The sequence below is a fragment of the Tyto alba genome, unplaced genomic scaffold (genome assembly GCF_018691265.1).
Source record: "Tyto alba isolate M040663 unplaced genomic scaffold, T.alba_DEE_v4.0 Super-Scaffold_18, whole genome shotgun sequence".
Taxonomy (NCBI): domain Eukaryota; kingdom Metazoa; phylum Chordata; class Aves; order Strigiformes; family Tytonidae; genus Tyto; species Tyto alba.
In genome coordinates this window covers 3,702,547-3,728,502 of record NW_024881280.1, presented here as the reverse complement: position 1 = coordinate 3,728,502, position 25,956 = coordinate 3,702,547, and positions in this window count along the sequence as shown.

Genomic DNA, 25,956 nt, shown 5'->3' with positions numbered 1-25,956 from the left:
AGAGAAGGACAGAGAAACTACTAATCATCAAGGCATTGAAGCCATGACATAGATTTTGCAAGTGAACAGTCAGCAGCCATGGCTGGTGAAGATGGTGTGCTTGGAGTTCTGATGAGTGTTGTGAGCAGCTAATATTTTCACAGGCTGGAGGAAGGACCTTTCATCTGGTGAGTTTATTCATATAAAACCCTAAATATCTGTCCCACATCCCCTTTTTTTGGAAAATATTTGTCCTGGGTTGAGTGAATGGTGGAGTTTTTTTGGTGGCAGGGGAGGGGGCTATCGAGGCCGCCCCCTGTGAGAAGCTTCTCGAAGCTCCCCCAGCTCCACGTCAGCTCCACTTCTGTTTGGAAACTGAGCCCATCAGCTGCACCTCTGCGATAACGTATTTAAGAAGGGACGTGGTGACGGGCAGTCGGACTGGTGAGGAGGAGTTGCTGCAGCTGCATGAACACCAAGGTCAGTGGAGGAACGGAGGAAGAAAGGAGGGGGGAGGTGTGCCAGAGCAGAGACCCCCCTGTATCCTGTGGTGAGACAGCAGGGCGGCCCCCCCCGCCACCCATGAAGATCTACGGTGGAGCAGACATTGATTTATGGCCTGTTGCTCCTGCTCAGATGATCAAGGTTATGTGCCCGAAGAAGGCCGGGGCCTCATGGGAAAAGGTAGCCCCGCTGCTGTAATTCAGAGCTGGGAGGATTGCAGCATGCGGGGGAGTCCCACGTCGGAGCAGCTCGGGAAGGGCTGCAGCTGTGGGAGGGAATCTAGTCAGAGGAAGTTAGTGACCCATGACGGAGCAGTGTGGGGAACGCTGCGGCCCGTGGGAGGAACTCATGTTGGAGAAAATTTGTGGCGGACTGTCTCCTGTGAGAGGGGGACCACGATGGAGCAGGAGGAACAAGTTCCGGACGCTCTCCTCACCGAAGATGAAGAAAGTGGCAGCGCTGACTGCACCCCCCATTCCCTGCCCCTGCGCCACTGGGGGAGGAGGTAGAGATATCGGGAGCAGAGCTGAGCCCGGGAAGGAGGGAGGGGTGGGGGAAGGTGTTCTCAAGATGTGGCAATGCTTCTCACTGTCCTACTCTGTTATGTGTTGTTAGTGTCTGTAATAAATGTATGGTTTTTTCTTCCCCTAACGAGTCTGCCTTTTGCTCGTGATCATAAAGGGGAATTTTTTCCCCATCCCAGTCCTATCTCGAACCCCAAGCCTGGCTCTCTGTCCCTTCTCATTGCTGGAGGGGAAGGGAGAGAGAGCTGCTGCATTGTGGTTGTCTGCCAACCAGGCCTAAACCACGACAATATTTAATGAAGTTATGCAGGTAGAGTTCAAACCACACATATTAAACAGAACTTTTTCACTTGCTACTTCACTCTATGCTCCTTTAAGACTTACTTCCTTTTAAGCAAAGTAAGATCCAGTCTCATAGTTTATGCTGGAACAACAATACACAGAAAGGATGGTCTTCTGGCTAGGAAATAGCACAAAAAGTTAAGATCACGCAAGCCCACTTTTCCATATTGCACATGTTTCTGACTTGATGTAGACCATCGTTTAGGGTGAGATTTTGGGGCATTAGCCTGTGTCCCTTCAGAGGGCTAATACTTTGTTCTGGCAGTTTAGGTCATTCAGGTGTTTAAATCCCTATTTTGAAGGAGATTTAAGGGTGCTGTGAAACTAAATACATGAATATTTATAAGAAATATATGGAAATCCAGATAAAAGTTGATTTAGTCATTCTTAAACAGTGATGTTTTAGGTTGTATGTACTATGGTACTGGGAACTGAGTGACTGCATACAAAAGATAGGGAGATCCTAATTACCATTGCTCATGTCCTGCTTATCTTCAACAACCATAGACATTCAAAGGGCAGAGGCCCTCAGAGCCTTGCAGGATTGGAGGCATAGTATTGCAGATGCTACCAGCTGTGCCTCTTCTAAAGAATTTGATGCCCAGGCTGCTGCATTTCCATCTCAAAAGACGGTTCTCTGGACTCTGGCCTTGGCTGCCTTATCAGTGTACTTCTCATGCTGTCTTCTTGCTTTCTCCTGAATGACACTCTGGGCAACTAATCTTAGCTCTGTCAAAATAATTTAATGCTACATCCTTGCTGCATGTCTCAGGTTTTATCTTTGCCACCAAGAAGGGAACCTCAGGTAAGGTTTGGGCCTGTACGTTTCAGACCGAAGTCAGTGCAGACAACAGAAGAGGGAAAGGCCAGGCTTATCACCCCGCAGCACAGCTTATGACCACAAGAAACCTTTCTGAGAAGCAATCTGTCAACCTGCAAGGGGCTGGGAGTTGGGGGAGATGGTACAACAATGTGGTTTATACTCCATGGTAGCCTCTGCTGATTGAAACACCTTCCTGCCCTGAATACCACAGAAGTCCATACAAAGGACTGCTGACCTGGTTTGTTCTCCAAATATGTTTAAAGTTAACACAGGAGGGCCAAGCCACCTCTGACCCAGTGATAATGTTTATTCCGATGGGAATATTTTTGCATCCCAGATTGTGGATTCAGCCTGGTATATGTTGCCTGCTTTAGCAATCTTGCTAAAAATTGCAGTCTTAATCTCTCTGACCCCATCAGGATTGCACCAATTTCCATGGCTCTCAGTGGAGAGAATTGTACACAACTGGCTTCATTTCATCTAATCAGAGATGTTTAAGTCAAGTACTTTCATGGGGGATCAAGATATACAAAGATATCTATAATCAAGGGAAATAAAGAGAGGCACCTCCAGAGGATAACTCAGATTTAGCTAGTGAGAGGCAGTTTTGTAGGAACAAAACTGTTAGATTAACAGAACGTGGCAGCTGACTGAAGTAACACCTGTAGTCCAGAAGCCATGTATATGCATTAACATGTCTTTGTGTCCCAAATTTACAACAAAAGCACATCTCTGAAACTTGTCAGGTTTGAATATTATACACTTGTTTATGCATTCCTTCCAAAGTACAGCTGGCACCAAGCCAATTTACCATGTTGTTTCAGTACCTTGCAAATAACTGTTTGTGGATTCCCAGCTCAGAATACAGCTTATAGCAACATGGTTACAAAAGTCTGCTTTTCTCACAGCCAGCAGACAACAGGCATTTTTCATCCTAGGACCATCTAGGCAGTGAAGGTATCGACCATTCAATGGGATGCTCCTTAGTGTAATTTGCAATGAATTAGTGAACAGAAGAAGAAACTTCCTTGTGATCACTCTCAGCACTCATGACTCATAATAAAAGGTCATTTATGATATGAATCAATTAAAATTTCATTTCTTAGAGGCAAAAGAAATATCCAAGTACCGAAGATACTGAATCCCATAAAAAAACGTGTGATAAAGACATGTTACAGGCTACCATTTATAGGATAAGTTTAGTTATCTTAAGAATTGTAGGGAATCTGAATATTCACTGCATATCATCCTCAATGAGTCATTTTCATTCAGCAAAAAAAGGTGAAATGTCCTTTTCAAAACCACTGTCCAGAGCCGGGCTCTGCTTAGTAGCAGAGAGACCCAAGGTGTCTGGTCTCAGTGCTTATTAGAAAGTCTGTAAAAACAAACCAGCCCGGCTTGGCCCAGGCGCGCAGCCTTGGCTGCTGGCAGGGACAGGGGGGGTGGGTTGTGACCCCAGATCTGCCAAACCAGAGCAGGGTTTGACATTCCTCAGCTTGGAAGAGGAGGTACACCAACAGCGGGTATTTCCAGCGTTCTGAAGGAGAAAAAGGGGACTGGATGATAATGTCCCATAGAAGAAATATTTTTTTTTTTTTTTTCTATTTTTTAAAAATGCTCAGGCCCGCAGTGGCACGCAGCTCCTCTGAGTTTATCCCTCCCTAGTGTCGTGGTTTGGGCCTGGTCAGCAATCAAGCACCGCAGCCGGTCACCCTTCCTTCCCCCTCCCCACCTGGGAATGGGGGAGGGAATCAGAGGGGTGAAGGGAGACTCGCAGGCTGAGATAAGAACAGTTTAATAATGGCAATAAAACGAGAACAATGACGATGATGAAAAAAAAAAAAAAAGAAATATATAAACAGTCAATGTACAGCGTAATTGCTCACCGCCCGCTGACCAACACCCAGCCCGTTCCCGGCCAGCGACCCCAAGATACCAAGATCCCACAATTGCAATCCTGGAAGCGAGAGAGAGAGCCCCTTCTCGACCACCCCTCCTCTATATAGTGAGCATGACGTTCCATGATATGGAATATTTCACTGGCCAGTTTGGGTCAGGTGCTGTGGCCGTGCTCCCTCCCTGCTCCCTGTGCCCTTGCGCACGAGCAGGACACGGGGAGTCGGAGAGTCCTTGAAGTCTCGGTAGCAGCTGAAAACACCAGTGTGCTATCAGCATTCTTCCCATACCAAACCCAAAGCTAAATCCAAAACACAGCACTCATCTAGTCCCTGAAAAGGAATATTAACTCTATTTCAGCCCAAACCAAGACACCTAGCCAGGCCCTCAGAGAATGGGTGACCAAAGGCATCGAGAACAACAGCACGCTCAGACCTTGTGTGACGGCAGCACCCAGTCTCAATCAGCAATGACAAAACTCCCAGCCCACGCTCAATTTCCCCGTGCCCTTGGCAAGGGGGTGCAGACACTGCGCTGGGGGTTGAGCTGGGCATCACACCGCCAGCCACCAGCGGTGTGCTGAGGTGCCTTAACCCCTGCGTCACATAATGGCAGATTTAAAACAGGAGCGGGTGTGCTAATAGACACACAAAACAAGACTTTCTCCTTTACACACAGAGAGCTCTCCCTTCTCCCTTATCACAGATTTCCTCAAACCTGCAAACATGCTTTTAATTGAAGAGGCCAAACCATCAATCATATAAAAGAGCTTGCCGCGTTCTGCACTGCCTACCACCTGCTTATGAGGAAAAAATAGAAAGTACCAAAGGAGCATATGAATGGAATTGTATTGAAAATTTACTCTGTCAATCTTTCGGGACCAATTCTTGTCTCTCAGAACTGACTTCACTGCACTATTTGTCTTGGTAATATAACCAGAAGTGCTTTCTTCCTCCTGGGAATTGAAACGCCTCTTACTGTAACCTCTCCTGCACAGCAGCTGAAAGCATGGGGCCTGTATTACCTAGTGGGCAAATTCTCAGCTGTTAGAACTTTTCTATTCTCCATCATGGCGCACTGTAAGGTACCCTCTGTTCTTAGCAGAAAAGACAGCTGTTGGGCCTATTACACTATTCCTTCAGAGATGCTTAATCCAGTGTATGCCAGAACTAGCTTGTCCTACTGTCCAGCAGTGGAAACAGGTAAGATTGTGCCATGAAATAGCAGCTTTTGCACAGAGTTTGATCACCACAGCCAGTTAAATGTTGCTGATATTTTACTTGGTTCCTGAAGAAAATCTGATTTACTTGTAGCTAAAGTCTCTAGTTAGAAACATAGGTCTGAAATTGCAGATTTTTGGTTCCTGTTAACAAAGAGCCAGGAGCAGAATGGGAACTTCTGGCTTGCTGTCAAATTTCAGTGTGATACCTCAGCCAGACCGAACGCAGCTCTGTGGACTCAGACAACAGTAATCTGAAGATTAAATTCCTATATCTACTCAGTATGGGCCTCTTGCATCTCGGGGCCAATCTCATGGGCTGTTGTAAATTATACTCGTAGCAACTGCTTTGCCAGTTCAAGAGTGCAAAAGTGGGGCTGAATCAGATTATAGCACTGAGGAATGTTCCTGTATAAGAAGAATAGTTTTTTCTGATGAATACAGCCCTGGTGTGTCAAAGAGAGATTCAGCGGAGAGAGGAGAAAGGGGCAAGAGTGAAGTAATCATATCAAAGAAGCAATACAGAGAAGTATGGCCTGTGTGGACCAGAGGATGCAGGTGTTTGAGACACTAGCAGGAAAGAGGGATTAAGACAAGGAGGGCCTGGTGTGCAGGCAGGCGACACTTTTCAGTTAGCTCTCAGCTACCAGTATTTTTGGAAAGACTTATCTTCTAACATATTTGTATTGATCTTTGCAGTACAAGAAAACCCTTATGACAAGAACCAGACTTTCTTCCTGTCTTAAATATTGCCCCCAAAGGGTCTGTTCTCAAACATCCTTGGTATTATCTCTTGCCTTTTCCCGATACTTCTTTTGAGTCTTATTCTAGAAGATTGATTTGTCTGTAGTGTGCATGGGAAATCCTCACATGTCCACTCTACACAAGCCTCTAGTCCAGGCAATTTCTCACCTGCTGCTGCTGTGATCTATGGGAACAATATATATTGATTAGTGGCTGGACATGAAACTGTGCAAGGCTGAAGGACGCTTCTTTTATTGAGAACCAATTCCCTGCTTGCTCCATTTTCCTGTTATGAGCTCCAGAAGCAAAGATTAATGATAGCCGTTCCACTTGTTTAAACAGCTGATGTCTCGGGCCTATCCCACCTGGGGCTCCCTTCTGGACAATAACAACAGACCATTACTGAGCTAAGCAAAAAACCACCATAAAAAATAGCAAAGTTTTAGCTTCCAAGTTGGGAAAGAAAATAATTTCTTCAGGAGCAGAAAACCCATTGAAGCACAGAAAATGAGAACTGTTACGGGTAGCAACAGAATTTTTACTATAGTCCATTACTATTGTATTTTCATAGATGCAGATTGCAAAATGCAGACATTGCTGGGGTGAGATGCAGCTGTTGGATATGAAGAGACACAATTGCCATAACTGTATGATGGATGTGTTCGCAGTGAATGAAATGTAGAAAATGACACAGTCAATGATAATATATGTGTAGATACAGAGGAAGAAGCTGGAAAAATGTAGCAACTAAGAAGAATAAGAAAAAAAGGCATATGAAGCTATTTTGGGCACCTACAACAAGCGTTTTTAATGCAGAGAATAAAGAGGATACAGACAACAGGCCAGCAGACCTGGACCATGGTTTAAAACCAGTGCGTTAAAAAGAGGTAACCCAGGAGCAAGCCTGGCATTTCTTGCTCCACACCCGGAGACCTGGCTGAAGATATATATGGCCCAAAGGAAGGACACAGGTTGCTTTGCGCGAAGAGAAGGAGGATGGCTATAACAATGAAAGATGGAGAGATTGTGTTGCTATTGCACGTGCTACAGTTATTATTTGGTTAGAGGACTTTAGGTTACAAGATTCTTGCTCTGTTATCTTTTACCAGTACAAAACTAATGTATTGGAAAAAGTGGTCAAGAATAACAGCTAATTAAAAGGACTACTTGAAATACTCCTACAAGTGAGTACTAAGAGTTCATTTATTTCTGCTTCTTTAAAAGCTCCACAGTCAGGGTTATTGGGTTGTTACTATAACTTTTTTTTTTTTTTTTCTTTAAATACAAAATGTCACACTTAACTCTCAGGTACAATCAGAGAAATAAGAAATAGGCATCATGCAGGCACGAAGCCTTCCAATTATATTTTCTTGCTTCATTCCACATGAAAATTGCCAGCTGGGCCTTGAGTTACATTGCAAACCATTGAACTAATGAATGTTACATCTTGTAGCTGCCATTAACTTGCAGAGATGGGGGAGTTTGGAGGGTGTTATTTGACTGCCATTTGTTTGACTAAGGAACAAAAAAGGAAAGGAAATACTGCACCCTCCACCCCTGCCATCACCACTTTGTCTATCTCCATCTGTCATCCACGTAGGCTCTGAGTGATGAAATTTCTAAGCACTTTCAGGCAGATTGAGTGAGTACTGCTGAATCAGGAGAATCACAGCCTCGTCTCAGCAATGAGTTAAGCTTTTAAGCCTCATGTTACTTAAAAGGACTTTTGCAGGTCCTTGATAAAACCCCAGCTGTTACTTTCGTAGAACTTGTAAACACCAGAGCAGAGGACCTAAGTCTTAGATCCTGGTTTCTGCACTCTGAGGCTTTGGGGTAGGAGGGGTGAAGAAAATGTTATGTATCAGCGGTGACCTTGTTTGTCTCCTTTTCTTTGTTTTGGGCTAAGGAAAGATGCTGAACCTCACCAGTGAGGTGAGGAGGCTGGGCTGGCTTGGCATGGCCACCTTAAGGTGTTCAAAAGGACAAACCAAAGAGTCTGGAGGGGGCTTATTCTATGAGATGCTTTGGCCTCGGCGAGCTGACGAGCAGCCTGGATGAACTGCTGCTGCTGCGACCGAACCAGGTGCCCCTCTCTGCTGACCTGATTCCTCTCCTCTCCAACAACAGTCCAAAATGGGAGAGCATTGTCCCTGGTGTTGGCGACTTGATAAAGGCTGCCGTTGCCTGGACTGCTTGGGAGATGAATAAAGATGGGAACTTCTCCCTGGAAATGCTGTAGTGTTCATTTATAGGTCAGAGAAAACCCCGGGTTTTGTGCTTACTTAATACTGTTGCTGTGGGCCTTTTTGCAACTATCAGGCTTCCATGCGCACCGTGATGCATCAAAGAGGTCGCCTTGTAAAAGTCAAATAATGTATTCTCAAAGGCTGAAATTTTGAGACGTTAGATGAAAGGTTTTAAGGAGAGCAGATGGTGGCAAGTTGCATAAAACCCCTATGTATTCTGCTGAGAAACAACTTGAGAGCAATTTCAGGTAAAGGAATCCTATCTCTCAAGTTGGGACTATATGAAATAAAGCTCTGTTGATCCCTCCTGAACCACCTCGCTAAATCTAGTCCGACTCTTCAAATAGCACTCTTCAAATAGCTCCTGATAAAATGAAGACTCGGCCTCCAATGTAAGTCTTTACCCACCCCTTTCCTTCTGCAAACAACACATAAATGTCAGAGTGGTTTTACTGACCTCAATAAATGCTTGCGGGAAGGCAAGGATGATCCCAGATACTGCCAATAGAAGGCCATTAAGATTGATGTTATGTTTCCACAGCCTCTGGCAGCTGGGAGGACCTCTAAGGTTTTACAGTCTAAAGGTAAGTTTCAGTCTGGTGGTGTTCAGGCAAGTGTCTGGGGCTGGGGGAAGCGTGGGGGGGAAGGACGGGAGATTGCCTGCCTGTATTCTGTGTCTGGGAAGTGCTAAGAAGCACTCGAGAGGCAGCTCCTGTAACGTCAGGTGAGATGGTGATTGGAAAAAATCAAGGCAAGAGGGAAAAGACGTAGAAATATTGTTCTGCTTCCTACTGTGTACCAGCTAACGGAGCTTGCTGGTTGTGTGGGAGAGATGAAGAATCTTCTCTACCCCAGGAAGGATTTTAGGAGCAGGCGCAATTCTTTGCATGCCAGAATGCTCTGACTGCTTACTTTTGAGTCCTGAGGAGAAAATTTATCACTAGCATGAGTCAATGGTTTTTCATGAGAGCTGAATAAGCTCCACTACCTTTTGTAAGAGGAATAAGAATGTTTCCAGCAGCTAAGCAAAAAAAATCATATGCCAGCTCTGAAACAAAGCAAGCAGCCCCTAAGCTGTTTCTGAGTGGCAGATACAACAAGTGTCTTTCTCTTGCTCTTTCCAAGAGCTTCCTACCCAGAGGATGCTCCAGATATGCAGCTTCCATACATTACAGAAATCCTCTCAAGGTAGACAATGGGATAGCAAAGCAGCACATACACACTGACAGGGCAAGGGCTGTGCTATGGGATGTCTGGCTGGGGACCACAGCGGCCACTGTGAATTTTAGGCATTTTAGAGTGATTCAGGCTCTGCAGTAAAGTATCCAGGGCATCCTGGCCATGTTTCTTCCCTTGCTACAGACAGAACCTTGTAGCATTTATTATTTTCCCAGTTTCCTGCTGCTTACTTTCAAAGCTTCCACAGGAGAACTTTGCTTTGTTGGTCTGTTTCTGGGATTGTCCTCTCATTTGGGATTTCAAACCCAGGACACTACTGTACTTGACACAGATTAGCAGAAGGAAAGTTGAGCAGGAGGTGAGAAAAAAGGCTGCTGCCTCACATTTTTTTTTTTTTGTGAAAGAGCAAGTCTGACTTCATCTAGAGAGCAACGACTCCTGTAGAGGGATAGCGTATGAACACTGATGCTTCAGAAACCTTAGGTTATTTTTAGTTTTCTGTCCCAAGAACAAGAATCCCACAATGCAGGTAAAGACTCTTTCTGAAGATGCTGGACCACCCAGAATTGGCACACACATTTACGATGAAGAAATTTTGACCAGCACTAAATAAAGCTGGATCCTGCTCTCAGTTACAGCAGCATTCTGATGCCAATGGCATAATTTTGGATTTGTTCCCGGACACTGAGCCCTCAGTCCTCCCTCCTTTATGGTCACAGGAACCTTCTACTGAGCATATGCATTAGTTTGAATCTCTCCTTTCATCTTCCTTTCAGAGTGTCTCAAAGTAGAACTTAGATGTCGTCATCGGGAAGCAGATGGATCCAAAGGAGATAGAGAACTCAGAGGCTGATTTTGCCTGTACAGAGCTTGGCATTCAAATGCTTCTGAAATTGGTGAATGTCCTATCAAGTTTATTTCAAAGGCTTCCAATACTCTGCAGAAAGCTGGCTTTGGCCATCCCTTCCTTCTTGCACTGTCTTCCCTTGCTATCCTTTGAAATCCTTCACTGTTTCACAGGAGCTTTTCTCAGTCTAAGACATTGTCTGCGTTTTTGAACAGAGCATGGACAAAGTAGGAACAGTTGCCACTTCTTTCAGCATCAGAGCAAAACTTACTTTCTAAGGACTTTGTTAGCCAGGCTGTGGGTTTGACAGTCCTGAGGAGAGGAGTTTCCTGGGGAGCAGAGTTCTGTGTTAAAAAGCAGTGACTCTTCAGAAGCCTGGAAAGAAAGCTTTCCCAGAGAGGCTTTCTCTCGTTGCATCTCATTTTTGAGGGAATTCCAGCTATTTTATGTTTTATCCTTTCACTCTTTTAAATTTATTTTATTTTATTTTATTTTATTTTATTTTATTTTATTTTATTTTATTTTATTTTATTTTATTTTATTTTATTTTATTTTATTTTATTTTATTTCATTTTATTTATTTTATTTTATATTTTATTTTATTTTATTTTTCAGAGAACAACTGCTTTGGAGGCAACATCTACTTCTTTATGTTTTAATCTAGTTTAAGCCAACTCCCTAATCACAACACACTGATGATACCATGTTTTGTGTATGCTTATTTCAGATTGTTTTTGAAGAATTCCGATATTTTGAGAAACTTTTGTTTTAGCCGTATCTTATTTCCTATTCTTCTCCTTGATACTTTATTTCCATTGTTTCTCTACCATCCCAAAATGACATGTTTGAATCTCCTTTGTGTTGTCCCTTTCTGTAATAGTGCCCTGAAGACTGCTGTTGTCAAATCCCATATTCATCTTGGTTTTATTTTTAACCTCTCTGGAGATTTTGAACCTCAGCATCACTGGCCCTATTTAAATGACTTTAATAAAGCCATTTGGATATGGAAATGTGCTAAATGATTTATCTCAGTAGCATTACGCAGCTGCAGCAGTTCATCCATTCCCCCAGATAGAGTCCCCAGCCAACAATCCCAAGAGGGCTACAGACAGCCAAAAAAATAAACCCAGATCCTGGGGAACGTGAATGGATGGAATTTTATAAGCATGTTCCTCATGGGGAATGTTGTTGAGACCTTGGGATCTATCTGTATTTTAATTAATATGGTTGTCCTACATTCTCTTCTGGGACAAGGGCAAAAGAAAGCAATTTTAATGAGATCCCTTAGGTTTTTGCCAGGTAAGTGATAATATCCTACCAAAAAATTCAATGAATTAAGTCAAGGGAATCATAAGATAATTGTTGTGTAACAGGGAGCAGTTATAGCTGATATATTTGGAGAAACTGTTATAGACCCTTAAAACTAGAACACTGTTTTTTGTCTGGATTGAAAGTCACTCTGGAAGTAGTGGGAAACAGGAAAGAGGTATCAGTGTGAGATCAGGAGATGCATGTGAATGGAAAGGTAAGAGTTTTCAATGATGAGGCCAAGAAGATAGGAAGCCGTGGAAGGAGAATGGTTATGTATCCTGAATGAAGTTGCACTAATCTCTGAAGATGAGGAAAATAGGAGTGAAGGTGATGTAAAGAAGGAGAATTAAGGTTGATGAAAAGCACCTTCTGTAGTTTTTTGTATATCGGTTTATTTGAAACATGTATTTTCATATGGGTTTTGGTTTATGTTTTCCTCTGATTTTCTAAAGTAGAATATTTTTCAACAGAAATTGGAACAGAATGATGTTCTTTAGAAAATATATTCCTTTTTTAGCTGAAAAACAAGAACTTTTTTGTAAACATTATCACTGAAAATGATATGGACATAATTTCCTAATGGAGAAAAAGGGTTTTAAATCCAGGAATAATGAAATCTTCTCAAGGAGTGAAGAAGAATGCCTTAGCTATACAAGAGAAGAGAGAAATTAGAGCACTAGGAATGGGGCTTTGCACTGGATACTGGGCATAGGTATATGGTCCCCTTGCTAACTGGAATCAGACATTCAAAAGTCCTTGTTCTTCACTGGCAGAAGAACAGAAGTGACTGTTGCGGTGCTAGTAAATGGAGATTTATTCTGTAGTTCACTTTGGAGAAACTTTTGATTTTGAACCAAATGCCTGTCTGTGCATGCTTTTCTTACTACAGGAGTTAACCAGCCCGACCAACGGGGTTGGTACACTAAAGACAGATCACAGCACTTGCAGTTTGCAATGTCAAGTTCAAAACCGGCATGCATAAAGTATTATTACCGAGCAGCTGCTTGCTGATGTGGTTAATTATTTGACTTATTGAGTTCTTATAGTCTAACAGCAAAGCACAGAAATCAGAAGTAGGAGATGGGAGGATACTGGTGGCAAAGTAGGAAACTATCCAAATCAGTCAGTTGGGTCTACGTGGAGAATAAAGACCATAATGCATGTATTCATTTGCTGAGTCTCTTTCAAAAAAATGTCATATTTTAATATATAAGTTTCTGTATAAAATATGTGATAGATTTTGAAGTCAGCTTTGCTTTACTTTTAATTGCTTTTTATTACATCTGAACAAAGCCAAAAATGTCCATGAAGGATTCTAGTTCAGTGAAAACCTCAGGTGTGTTAACCTAAACAAAGAAATTTAGTTTAAGCACAGCAGTGAGACTTGACAAAGTTGTGGCTAGAAAACAAGGTGTTAACATTTTCCACCTGCTGACAAGCTTCTCGCAGTAGATGCAGAATAGGTTTTCTGTTAGTCCTTTCAGTTTTGGATAACCTTACCGCATCTGGAGTGTCTCTATTCACTTTAAAAATGGAAAGGCAATGGCTACAAAATGCAAGGTGTTCAGAAACTTGGGAATGAAGTTGAGGGTCTGAGACCAGAGACCAACCAAGGAACACGGAGGTCTCCATCGGCATCTTCTTCCCTTCCACTTTACCTTCATTCCTGATGTTTAACCAGAGTTTCATGAGTTTACAAAAATTAAATGATCAGGCATGATGTTTCAGAAGCAAACTGTGGTTGACTGGAAGATTCACAGTGCCACCAATTCAAGCGCATAACATATGATTTGGATTTTTATGAAGCTTTTTCCACAATGACATAAAACATTTGAAAGGTCAGAACCTTCAGAAATTAAATGTTGTTGCTTCTGAATAGACTGATTTTTTCATTTCCCCTTTCTCACCTTCATTCCTCCATCAGCTTCTATACTTTCTACAGTTGCTGTGATTTGTTTTATAAACTGCCTCTGTCTGGGCTGTTCCTGTCCTGAGTGCATTTTGTTTGGGGCCGACGTGTTGCCTAAACCATTCCCTGTTCTTTGATGATATTAACAAATTGAGTTGCCTCACTGGATTGACTTTTCCCCTCATTTATTTCAGAGAGCCTTTTGGATTGAAATCTCCAAACCCATCACAACCACCATTGTAAATCAAGCTGACAGCCAATTACAAGATGGACTATGTATTTGAACAAGCCCAGCTCTGAAACCCAGCTATTTCTAATATACTTACAGACCTGCAAATGCTTTTCGTTTGCAGGACGCAGGGGTGCCCACTGCATGTGAACAGCTGGTGCTGGGGTGTGGTGTAAACAATCAGCATAACTGTAAGAACTCAGAGGAGTTTAGTCAAAATGATAAGAAAAGCATTATCCACCTCCCAGGGAATAAGCCTTAGTTGGTGGGGGTGCTATTTTTCCTGAAGCTTTATTGTATCTGATACATTAACACTTTCACTGCTGACAGCATCCAGGTTCTGACATACCAACACACATTTCAGAAACAGCAGGGTGTTGGAGTACATAGGGAGCTGATAATCCATGAAGAAATGCACAGTAACGCATCTTGCACCACTTCTAGTTTGAGTGGAAAGATATTGTGGCGAGACAGTTTGTGATACGGGTGCATGTGTCTGTGAGTAAACTCCAGACAGCACTTGGCACAGTTTAATTCCTCTCCATTTGGCAAATCACCTGGTGTTCTCCCTTCTGTTTCGTATCCCAGAATAAAATAGAGGAAGCTGTCTTCAAGTGTACAAAAAGAGTGATCTTAAGGCTGCACAATGACCGTGTTCCTAATACATCAGAAATGAAGGTAGTTCTGTTTGATTTACCATTCTGTTAGTGTCATCAAAAATCTGCAGAGATGTGGAAACAGCACCAGCTGGGTAGTTGCTGCAGAAAGCATGCCATGGTATTCAGTATGGGATTTCCTCATGAGACCTGCTCCAACGGGGTGGTGTGTATAACTTCGCATAACCTCGCACTGAAAGAAGTCTGACAAAAGCAAGAAAAAACAACTCTTACTTCTGGGAGGATGCAGTCACTCCAGCCCAGGCATGGTGGAACATATGAAATGCATACTCTGTGTGAGTCTCTCTGCCTGTCTTCCAGTTTACGGTGCCAGTAAATCTGTTGTCTTGATTCAAACATTAGTAAGAATAATACAAAATCCTAAAGAGAAACTGAATTTGTGAGCTGGTGGAAGAAATAGAAGATTTATTTTTTAAAAATGTGACTGTTGAAGCAGGTGAGGAATATCTTTATTTCTTTGAGAATTAACACATATTCCATGACTCATGGACCTGGACTAGAAATAAAGACAAAAGTCAGAGCTCACATGCTGTGCTCATGTTACAAGCCATCCTCTCTCCCTTGCCTGCAGGAATTTTAACAGCACAAGGCAAAGCACAGGAACTGATGTTGTGAAGAGCGTAAGAGGACTAGTGAGGAACAAGCCTGTCCCCATCTGCTTCTTTGGCCCCTGCTGCTTTGCAGGAACATCCTGTCTCTGCGTTGGTTTGGTCTGGGGTGGAACAAAAAGGAAGGAAAACCACAGTGTCGAAACTTGTTTAACTGCAGTAGCTGCAGATAGTGAAATGGCCAAGTTAACTCTTGTTCAGCATTACGACATTATGTTCAACTGATCAGTCTGAGTATGGTATGTTCTGTGGCAGTGGACTTAAGGGAGCTCAGTTGTACTTTCTCATTCTATTTAATCTCTTCTGCTTTTCCCTTCATGCTCCATCCTGCTCCTAAACCCATCGCTTTCCTTCTGTTCTTTCGTTAAGTTGGCAAGTGGCCTCCTTCACAGGCCAGAATAATGTGATGCTTCGTAGGGTAAGTAGTTCCTTTCCTACACAAGTTCCTTGTTTCATGTGGCAGCCAAACCCACTCTGTCTTCAATTATATCTTTAAGAGAAAGTTAGAGAATGTCTTCTGTTACTTGATTGTTTTAAGGAGACCTAATTCTTTAACTATGCCAATGCTAGGCAGGGACAGAAAAGGAATGGGCTGAGAATTGCCCATGTGCAATGTGTACACATTTGTTCCTGCATACTTCAACCATTAACTCTCATCTCCCAGTGAGTGGTGAGGCTGGGAAACAGAGTGCTTCTCCTGCCTCCACCTTCTTGGCAGCTGGCTGCTGGTCTGTCGATGACGTCAGACTGAAGTGAGAATGACGTGATTGCTGCTACTAGAGTCACAGGAGGCACGGTGACAGGCTGTCCCGGCCAGCTAGTCAGCATAACCCACCTATTGTGTGTAGTTCTTCCTCTTTCACTCGGCTGTAACTTGGATTTAGGATGTATGTTCTGCCGTGTGAACAAAAGGAAGACTCACTCTTCTTGGACCAACAGTGGTTATTCTGAACTTGCCACGGGTAGAAGCTGTCCACCAAACTTTTTATCCTGACAAGGTTATTGCGGGCAGTGCAGTCTGGCTATCAGAGTCAGTTCTTAGGACAGATGTCTACTCCATGCTTTGATGGTGTCAGCAGCTCACCTAAAACCTCACAGTGAGTTGTGTCAGGGCTTGAGAGAGCACCCATAAATCCTCCCACAGCAGGAGCCAAAGCCTCCTGCTACTGCTATCAGAGCAAATGCTGCAAAGAGCAGTAGCGGTCCTGGGTCTCTCTCCGGTGTTGAAATATCTCTAGTGAATAAATGCCCACCACTCATGAGGCTATGCAGTATGCTTTAAGCAGCTGTGAGGACCTATTGCCTCTTCTTTTAACACCTTTTTAAAAAAGAAACATCAGACCTGCAAACAAAGCCCTCTGCCCTATGTGCTGCAAACTGCTTAGGTGCTTCTTATGAGACTCACACAACAAACAGCAACTATCCAAGCAGATCAGAAGGCACAATTTTTGAAGAGGGTATGCACAGAAAGAACTCTGGAAACATTTATTTCACTGTTTGACATCCCAGAAAGAAAAACTAGAATGAGACCGGATAATAAAGAGATGAAGAAAATTACTTATTTACGAAGAAGGAAGTAAATTTATGCAGACTCATTCTGGAATCTTTCTGCAGTGGTAGATTATTGTAGTTAAAAATAAGGACTGTGAGAAATACATGTGCCTTTATATGGAGTTCAGGGTATTTGGACCTGTTGCCTCATATCTTTTCTTGCCCCCCATATTGGTTTTATGGAAAACTCATGAATTCCCCTTTTTCCTTATTTGAGTATTTTACAGGTCCAGCACTGTTCTCCAATTTCACTGTATGTTTATGGGAGTTTTTTCTTCCTTTCTTTGGTCATATGCATAAAATCACACATATGGTGTTCCATAGCAATTAACACCCACCAGTCCTTTGACCCTTGTTCTGACATTTTTTTCTGGGGCTTTCATATGCCCACATTTCCATTCATACCTCATTCATACCAGTACTAATATTTCCAGTATTAATATTTCTGTTACAGATTTCTCAGATGAACTATAAAATCAGTCCCTGTAAACCTGTGCCCTCCCAAAGAGTGAAATTTATTCTTTTCAGAGCCACTGCAAGCATTATGTACCACTCAAGTCCCAATTGACACAGCTGAAGAATTAGCTGAGACTTAGGCAGAGAGAAAACCGAAATTCATCCAATAGTCCTTTTTTGGCTGTCAGATCTCAGCTTGTAGTAGTGAGAGCTACACGGTAACTGTGAGCGTGACTAAGAATTGAGAAAGAAAAGAGCTTTTGCATTTAGCTGACAGCAGTCCCGGTGCTGCAGCGTGGCTCTGACAAGGCTGCTGCAACCTGCAATGTCAGGAGGGATACAAGGAGGGTCCATTCGTGCTTTACGCCCAGCTTCTGAGCTATTTAAGTCCTCCTTTTGATCTATCTCTGTATTATTCCCTTTACTTGAACTGCATCACTGGTTTTAATGAATATCACTTAATATCATGCTGGAGAGGAGTAGTCTGTGAAAACAGTGATAAGTTTGCAAACTTGACCTAAGGTTTCAGTCAGTTTATAACATAGACCACCTGACATGCATGCTAGGGGATTACCTTATGTGATTTTGATTTATAGACCTCTTAGGTGTCTAAATATTGTGTTAGTTAAGCTCCCTTAAACACAAGGGGACATTTACAGGTAACCAGAGCTTAAAATGGGCCAGTGTACAACAGCACCCTGTACTGACATTTAATTTCTTCAAAGTCCAAATTATCTACACACCCAGAGTTTTTAAAGACCTTTTTAAAAGGAATAGTGAAGTTACATGCCCAGAATTCTTTCCCTGTTCTGAGTCATTTTCTCTACATCCCACTATCTTTTCCACATTAGTAATAATAACTAAGAAAAAAACAGCACCCGTTCATAAATCATGACATTTTTGAGTGATCTTTGTGGAACAGTGACTCCAGATTCATACTGAATTCTATTTCCTCCCTTCGATTTATGTGCAGCACCTTGTTTCATGAGAGAAGCGTGTCTGAAGGGTAAAGCACTGGTGCTGCCCATGATGCTGGGGGGGGAGAGCAGCTGGTAAGTCCTGTGGCGAGAAAAAGGTGGACTCAGATGTCTGTTCCCTTCACTGTAGGGAAATGCATATTTTGGAGAGAAGATGGGACGTAGGCCTTCTCCTATAATTATCACAGAATCATAGAGTGGTTTGGGTTGGAAGGGACCTTAAAGCCCAGCCATTCTCACTCCTCTGCCCCGGGCAGGGCCCCCTTCCCCCAGCCCAGGGGGCTCCCAGCCCCGTCCAACCTGGCCTTGAACCCTTCCAGGGAGGGGGCAGCCACAGCTGCTCTGGGCACCCTGGGCCAGCGCCTCACCCCCCGCACAGGGAACAATTTCTGCCTTAGATCTCATCTAAATCCCCCCTCTTTCAGTTTAAAACCTGTTACCCCACGTCCCATCCCCACCCCCTGATCCAGAGTCCCTCCCCACCTTTCCTGTCCCCCCTTTAAGCCCTGGGAGGCTGCTCAAAGGTCTCCCCGGAGCCTTCTCTTCTCCAGGCTGAACCCCTCCAACTCTCTCAGCCTGGTCTTGAAGAGATATTCCGATACTGCTACCACTATTTTGCAGTAGGCATTTTTCTTTCCACACTCAACAAGTAGACATGGATTGTGACTCCTGATAGTGTACCTACTGTTCCCCCACTGTCTTTCAAGAATATCAGACTCAGGACCCGGTAAGAATTACTTTCAAATATACATTTAAATGTTGTATTGATTTTTAATCCCTTAATCTTTACCAATGTCGTCTGATTTTGCCATAAATCTAATGGAACATTTGGTTTTAGACAAGGCTCACTATATAGAATGAACAACTGTACACTTGGCCAGCTAAAGGCCTCTACACCATTTTAATACTCTTCGTAGGATTTAAGCAATACAAATACATGGAGCTCAATTTCTGAACAAGAAGAATCCCACTCTAAATAATTACACTCAAGTTGTGAACTATGTGTCCTGCAGTCTATTCCATTTATTTTCAGCTAGGGAACCCCATATCCATTTATTCCCGAGGCTTTTAAAGCTGGTAGGCACATTTTCATCACTGTTAACTTTATCTGAAACATCAAAATGAATGAGAAAGAAGCTGAAAAAAAGGAAAAACAAAAACCATATTCCAACTGTAAACTGATGGACATTCTCGATGAAAAAGGATGAAAATGACAGAATTTCTTGATTAAATTGTTCTCTTTCTGTGTAATTATTCTATTTCAGAGCTATGGGAGGGATCAAAAATTTCTGTTGTAATCTTCAGTTTCATGCTTAATAGAAGTAAAGCCTGTTTTTCTTTTATACTTTGTACAGAGCCATTTCAGCTGAAAGAAGAGAGATATGCTATGCTTTGATATTAAGTATCCCTTGAAGGACTTGGCTGCTCTAAAGACCAGGAAGTTAATGATATTTTGTCTCGCAGCAGGGTGACTTTTTAATGTATATTTTAGATAATACAGCAGTTCAGTGATAATATTGTAGATTATTGCACTTCCTTTCTGAGGCTTTATATTAAATGTGTAAATGTTTCTGGGCAAGCAAAGCCTTCTTCAGTTTCAAAGTTTTTTTCTCCTTGTCCTTTATGGTAATGTATTTCTATTAGAAGGGGTTTGGTGACTGTATTTTTTCTCCTGGCCTTTGTTGGGAATGATTCTTCCCTGTGGAGATAGCTAGCATAAAGCATCTGTGCCCCATACTGGAAAATGAAGTAAGACATAGACCTTGAACTCTGCATATGGAGTCATGGGAGCATGAATTCTCCCATTCACCAGAACAGAAACATCTCAACTTTATCAACGGAGTCAAAAAGCCTTGGAAGCCCGAACGTGGTAGTTGTCTGTGCAAAGTAATTTTACACCAGTGTACATCCATTACTTAATACGCAGTTTCTTCCCTATGGATATGGAAGGTCATGTCCCAGAGGACAGACACACAGATTTCCTGTTCTGAACCCAGTTCCTCTTTTCTGTAACACTGCTTTTAAGATTCAGCCACTTGCGGCGAGAAGCAGCGAGGGCAGTATTTGTGCTGTGTGTGAATGAGTAAAGCTTGAATGTGAAGTGGTGGATGGGCTTCATCCGGAGAGGCAAGAGAGGTGCACTAAACCCAGTCTATTGCAGAGCTCACTTTGAACAAAAACTGGGACTATCTTGCCGTGCTTACAAACGCTTTTCATTGAGTTCATAAGCAGCAGAAGGCTTATATACACTACACCAGAGCATGGGATCAAGCTCTCTGCATGACTGCTAAGTAGACTGGTACATGTAGGTAGGGCAGTAGCTGTGCCTGGAGACACCAGCTTTTGTCTTGAAAACAACATGATTGGCTTAGCAAGAACATCTGTATGAGCTGTAGCTAATTCTCTCTGGGCTTGTGCTTGGACTGCACTGCTGAGGGAGCTCTTTGCATGTGCGTGCTCTAATATGTGGTGCAATACAGTTGTGATGACAAGCTGTTGTATAAACGAATAAAATCTTTCACCCTGTGTTCAGAGATATTTTGATCTATTATAGAGACAATCTGCTTGTGAAATTCCTGAACATTCTTTCTGAAAAGTGATACTGGATGTCTTACTCGTGGACGTGACAGAGAAGTTAGGTGCTACGTGGTGTATAGGGACCAAAGCTCCTGATGAGCAGGTGATGGGGATCCTGTGCTGTCATCTTGGGTCCTGAATCTGCACAGAGCCTGGCATACCTCCATCCCTAGTGCAGATAGGGAGCTGGGGGGAGATTACATACCTGGCATACTTCCTCATAAAAGACCACAGAAATTATCCTTTGCTTTGAAAGCATACATGCTGACAGTCTGCACTAAGGAAAATGATTTACTTATCTGAGCATATAACAATAAATGCCTGGCACAGAGCCATATGGCTCCAGGTCTAAAGATACTGCAGCTGTAATAGAGGGATGAAAATGCATGAGATATGTTAATTGAGCAATAACTGAAATGTATGATTAAATGAAGAGGTAACCTTTCTAAGGTAGTCCCCCTTAATACATGTTACTTTGCATTATGCCTTCAGGCTGTTCTATGCTAGAAAAATGAGCAGAAGTAAGGTCACATTGGGTTCAGTTCCCTCTGACCTAAAGATGACTGCTTTGCTAGTATAGTTGCGCTACAAAGTTTTTTTACCTCAAATGAGCAGGTCAAGAGGTGGCCTCGACTCCCTGCCGAGTCAGAGTGATCACAGCAACAGCGTTTTCTCCCACGGGTGCCCCTGCCTTACCCACTGCCTCTCAGGTCACGACGGGCATCAGGAGCTGGGGTGAAGTGTGTGATTGTGAGCAAGAACAGCAGGGGGTTGATCCACGCTCCACGCGTGTGGGATTCTTCCCACCATAATTGGGGCATGGCTAGGAAAACTGCAGGGAAATCCCCACCCTGTTTTGCCCTGCTGAAGGTCAGGAAAAAGTTTGTGAAAACTGGCAACTGTAAAGCTATTCACACATCTGGAATATACAGTACTGAAGAACAGGGGGTTGACTAAGCACATTGTTTCTATTCTTGAGGATGATCTGATGTTACAGGTATCATGAGAGTGTGGGGTTTTTTGGCAGACAGTTGTCTCATGGCTTTCTGAGTCCACTTTTTATTGCTTTCTGCCTCTGTAAAGGAATTTTTGCCATTTGCTGTTCAGGATTAATTAGGGTAATGCAGTGCTCTTACATGGACAACTGACAGCCTGTGCTGTTCTCCCTAGTTTGGAAGGGACTTTTCTTCTTTCTGCTGGTGAGCTCCTCTCTAGTTCTTTGGCTCATGCGTGCTTCCCTGTGCCTGAATGGGTAACTGCTGGGATCCCTTGAATATTGCTACTGTAAGTTCAGGATACTCCTCTCTTTGATCAGCTATCTATAGGTACTGTTGCACCTATCCATACCAAGAGTCTACCACTGGCCTTAGTGCACGGGTAACTCAGTGACTTCCAGCTGTTTCCTTACTCACTTTTGGCCACTGTAGCTCACCTTAGGTCTGGCATTTCTGGTTCTTTCTAAGTGTCTGTGCTGACACGCTACAAAGGTGCTCCATGGTAAGACTGAGGAGCATTAGGGTAATTCAATCTGCAAATCCAGTTGTGATGCTGAGGAGGAGCCAAGCCAGATAAGCACAGCAGTGTCTCTGTTGATCTGTGATATGAGGCACTCACTCTTTGTTGTATATTTAAAAGACACTGGTCGTGCTGAGGTGGCAGGGCCACTGCTTCATGCAGATAAATGCCCATGTCTTGCAAATGTATGAGGACTTGTACACGATCTCTCTGCTTCGTGAGTCACAGTTGCATTCACCCAGCTTTGCCTTTGCTGTGTTCCATGCCCAGGTATGCCCTTTTGCCTTCCAGGGGAGGACCCAACGTGGTAACAGTTAGGTAGTCTAGGGGAGTTTGAGCACCACTGGTGTGGTGAAAGATGGCGTGGCCGGTTGCGTGGACCTCATCAGCTTCTACTGACTGCTGTGCCTCTGACTTATGCTGCACCAAGGTCAGCCAGGGTAGCTCAGCTGGATGGTAAGGGAGACCAGACTGAAGGCAGTAAAAATTGTTTGAGTGCTGTCCTTTGAGTATATATAAGGACTGTAATTTACAGCCAGTAAGTGGAGCTAAAGCTCCATGAGAGGTTATTTCTTTAGAAAACATATGGTTAAAAATTGCTGATGAAACTTTTTTCTCCCCATTTCCTTGTATTTATTTAGGCCCTTTGTTGCACATAAACAGTCACGCTGCTGGGAGCTCATGGTGTGAGCTCTTAACTTTTCTATTTCATTCCTTGAGTCACAGACAGAACAGAGGATCTTTGCCGCATTGACTGTGCAGTTAGCACTTTCCCATTCTATTTGTTTGTTTTGCAGTAGTTCTTCTCCTTGCTAATTTCACACACAATTTTTTCCCGTCAGTTAAAAACAAAATAATTGCATTTGTATGTATGTGAGCAGTTATGTTTGCAAAGGGGACTTTCATATTCTTATTAATCTAATTCAATTAATTTCCTCAGTGGCAATATTGTGTCCAAGTGTTTGGGGAAAGCTGTCTTTTTGCTGCATTATTACTTCGTATCGCAATTCATGTACAAAGTATAATGTCTACATCTAGAGCGTAGTCTTGTATCCCTTTAGTCTCTCTCTACTTTCTCCCTTAATTGGAAACACTTTTGAATCGCATTTACTGGTCTCTATTTTTGCCTGGTCTGGATCACTTACTGCTTTTATTCAGCTTGTCTCCTGTTTATAAATATTAGTTCTTCATTTGAAGGATTTAGGCAGGAAAGTAGTTAGACATGTGTCTACCTTTAAGCATATGAGCTGTGCAATAGATTCCAATGGAACTAGTTATAATATTAAAGTTAGGGATGTGATTGAGTGCTTCCTTGGACCAAGATCATTAACACTTAACCTTGACTTATATGGCTAAGAACCCAGCTCAACAGTGGATAACTGGAGAGGCTGAGGCAATTCTTGGCCAATGTTTATTTTTAAAAAATCCACAAGCAATAATACGACTACAAGTCCTTTGTTGAATAAATGAAGACATTTTTTTTTTTGTTGCTTCTAAACTGGGCTATTGCTTGGAACCATAAAATGTACATTACTGAGCTCAGCTCACAAGTGTGGCACCTTCTTTATTGATTTTGACAAACTCTTATTTCACTACTGCCATGACTGGCCATTTAACTTGAGTTCTTGGCCTGTAGTCTGGGAAAATGAAGACCACAGAACAGTCCACATCTAGCATGCGTTTTTGGAGCAATTTGTGTCTGGCACTAGCAGACCCATAACCCATTGAATCTGGCCTTTAATTTATTAAATCTGTAAAGTGAGCAGCTGCTATTCTGAAAAGGTTCAGTATAATCCATTAAGCACACTTTGCTGACATGGGGTCGGAAGGAGAGGTCTGTGGAGTGTTAAAGAAAAGGATTTCTGGCAGGTACTTTTTTCTTTAAAGGTGACTAATTCACCAGTTCTTGCAGACATTCTGGATCCTTCCCTTTCTGGTGCCTTTCCACTGACAGTGGGGGAGATACTACAAAAATCATTACACACACCCACACACCCACACTTATTGGATCCCTAAAATTTCTGTGATATGAGTGAACGTTTTGGCATCAGAGTAACACTGGAGAGAGCACCACAGCTGTTTGTGATGTGGAGGGATGGAAGGGAGGATTGACATTGGAGGGCGAGGTTCTGCCAAAGACATTTTTACACTGGGATATTTTTCTGCCCAGCAAAATGCAGTATTAAATCAAGTCAGAACATGCCCATCCCTGCTGTGTGCTCCATCCACAGCTGTGCCTATAGCAGCATAGCACTTCCCTCAGACAGATAAAAGATTTGTGTGGGCATCTATTCCTTTGCCATACGCTGGAGAAGGACTCACAGTCACAACTGGATGAGCTCAGTGGAGATGGCAGCAGATCCACAAACACCTTGCAAGAGTCAACAGAAGAACTGAAATAGTTTTAGAAGGCCCTCGTTTGCCGAGACTATCTCAAGAAATAGTCTTTTGGGGTAATCAAGTCAAACTATGAGTTGTTCTAGAAAAATGAAAATGGTAGTATTCAGAACATTAGGCTCTGAAAGTTTTGTAGGCTGATTAGAAAGCATCATTTTATTTTGAGAGTTAAAAGTCTTTCTTTCTCATCCATTTCTGGAGACTGGAATAACTCAAATGATACATGGGTTGTATTTCATGAAAAGATAGAATTATTTCAGGTATGGAACTCTTTAAATGTTTGTTTTATGCTCCCAATAGATGTTCAAGCTCATGTCTATGTTTTTAACGCCTTCTGCCTTCCTGATATGCTTCATTGTTCCCTAGAAATTTCTAATACAAACACTGATTGTGAATGATTTCTTTAAAATATGTTTTGGCTTGTTCAGTACCCTCCTCAAGCCCTCAAACAAACCCCTTTTTGTTTCCTATCTCCTAGAGAATGAGTGTGCATTTAAGCTTTTTCCAGTGAGAAAAGATGATTGGGGCATCATCAGATTGTCACTCCCATCATGCAGTTGCATGCACTCCAAGCACATGAAAGGCTCTGCCAGCTCTGGATTGGCATTTCTTTTGCCTCTAATGGCTGTTTGGGCAGACATCAAAACCACTTCTTAAGCTGCTGCTCCCATACCATGAACCTTTGTCCCTTTTCAGACAATTTCACCTAAATCGAAGCAAAGGGCTGATTGCTACAAAGCATGAGACAAGTGCAACATGTCCTTGTAACAAGTGAGCATCTGTACATAGTGGCAGGCAAAATGTCACTAGCCTCCAATGACTGGTGTTTACTCTGCCAAGACATGCCACTTACAGCCAAAGTTACTTGCGATGTTACAAGCAAAGGCTGTGCTTTTGCAAGTGCTGGGCATACACTGGATCATTTGCTCGCAGCCTGACGTTGGACGCTAGTAGCCTTGGACTGGGCGATTACAGCACCCTTGCACTCATCCAGCGAGGCAATAATATGGAGTAGCAGAATTAAGAAGCTGCTAGGATCTGTCAGAGCCTGGTCCGAAACCATAATGTAAAAAAATTATGAGGATGAGGCCTAGGACATAAGGATTGCTATGTCTACCTGGAGCAAGCTGAAAGGTAGCTCAACACCTAGGTACGCACTGCTGGGTGGAAAGAAGATGCTCATGATATATTCTGATTTTGTAGAAACAGCTTCTCCTAAATATTTTTGATGTGCTGTCTCTATAAGACAAAACTCTTTACATGGTCAGGCAAAGTACTGCCTTTTTCCTCAATGGATTTTCCTCTCTAGACTCAGTTGTCCCGGTGAGATCAGAGGCATAATTATTGCCTGCTATTTCTGTGGTGAGAATCTGTAGACCCCTAAGGCCCTAAGCCATTTTCTGCTCTCTGCTCCAAGAACACACTGACATACCCCAGAAAAAGTAC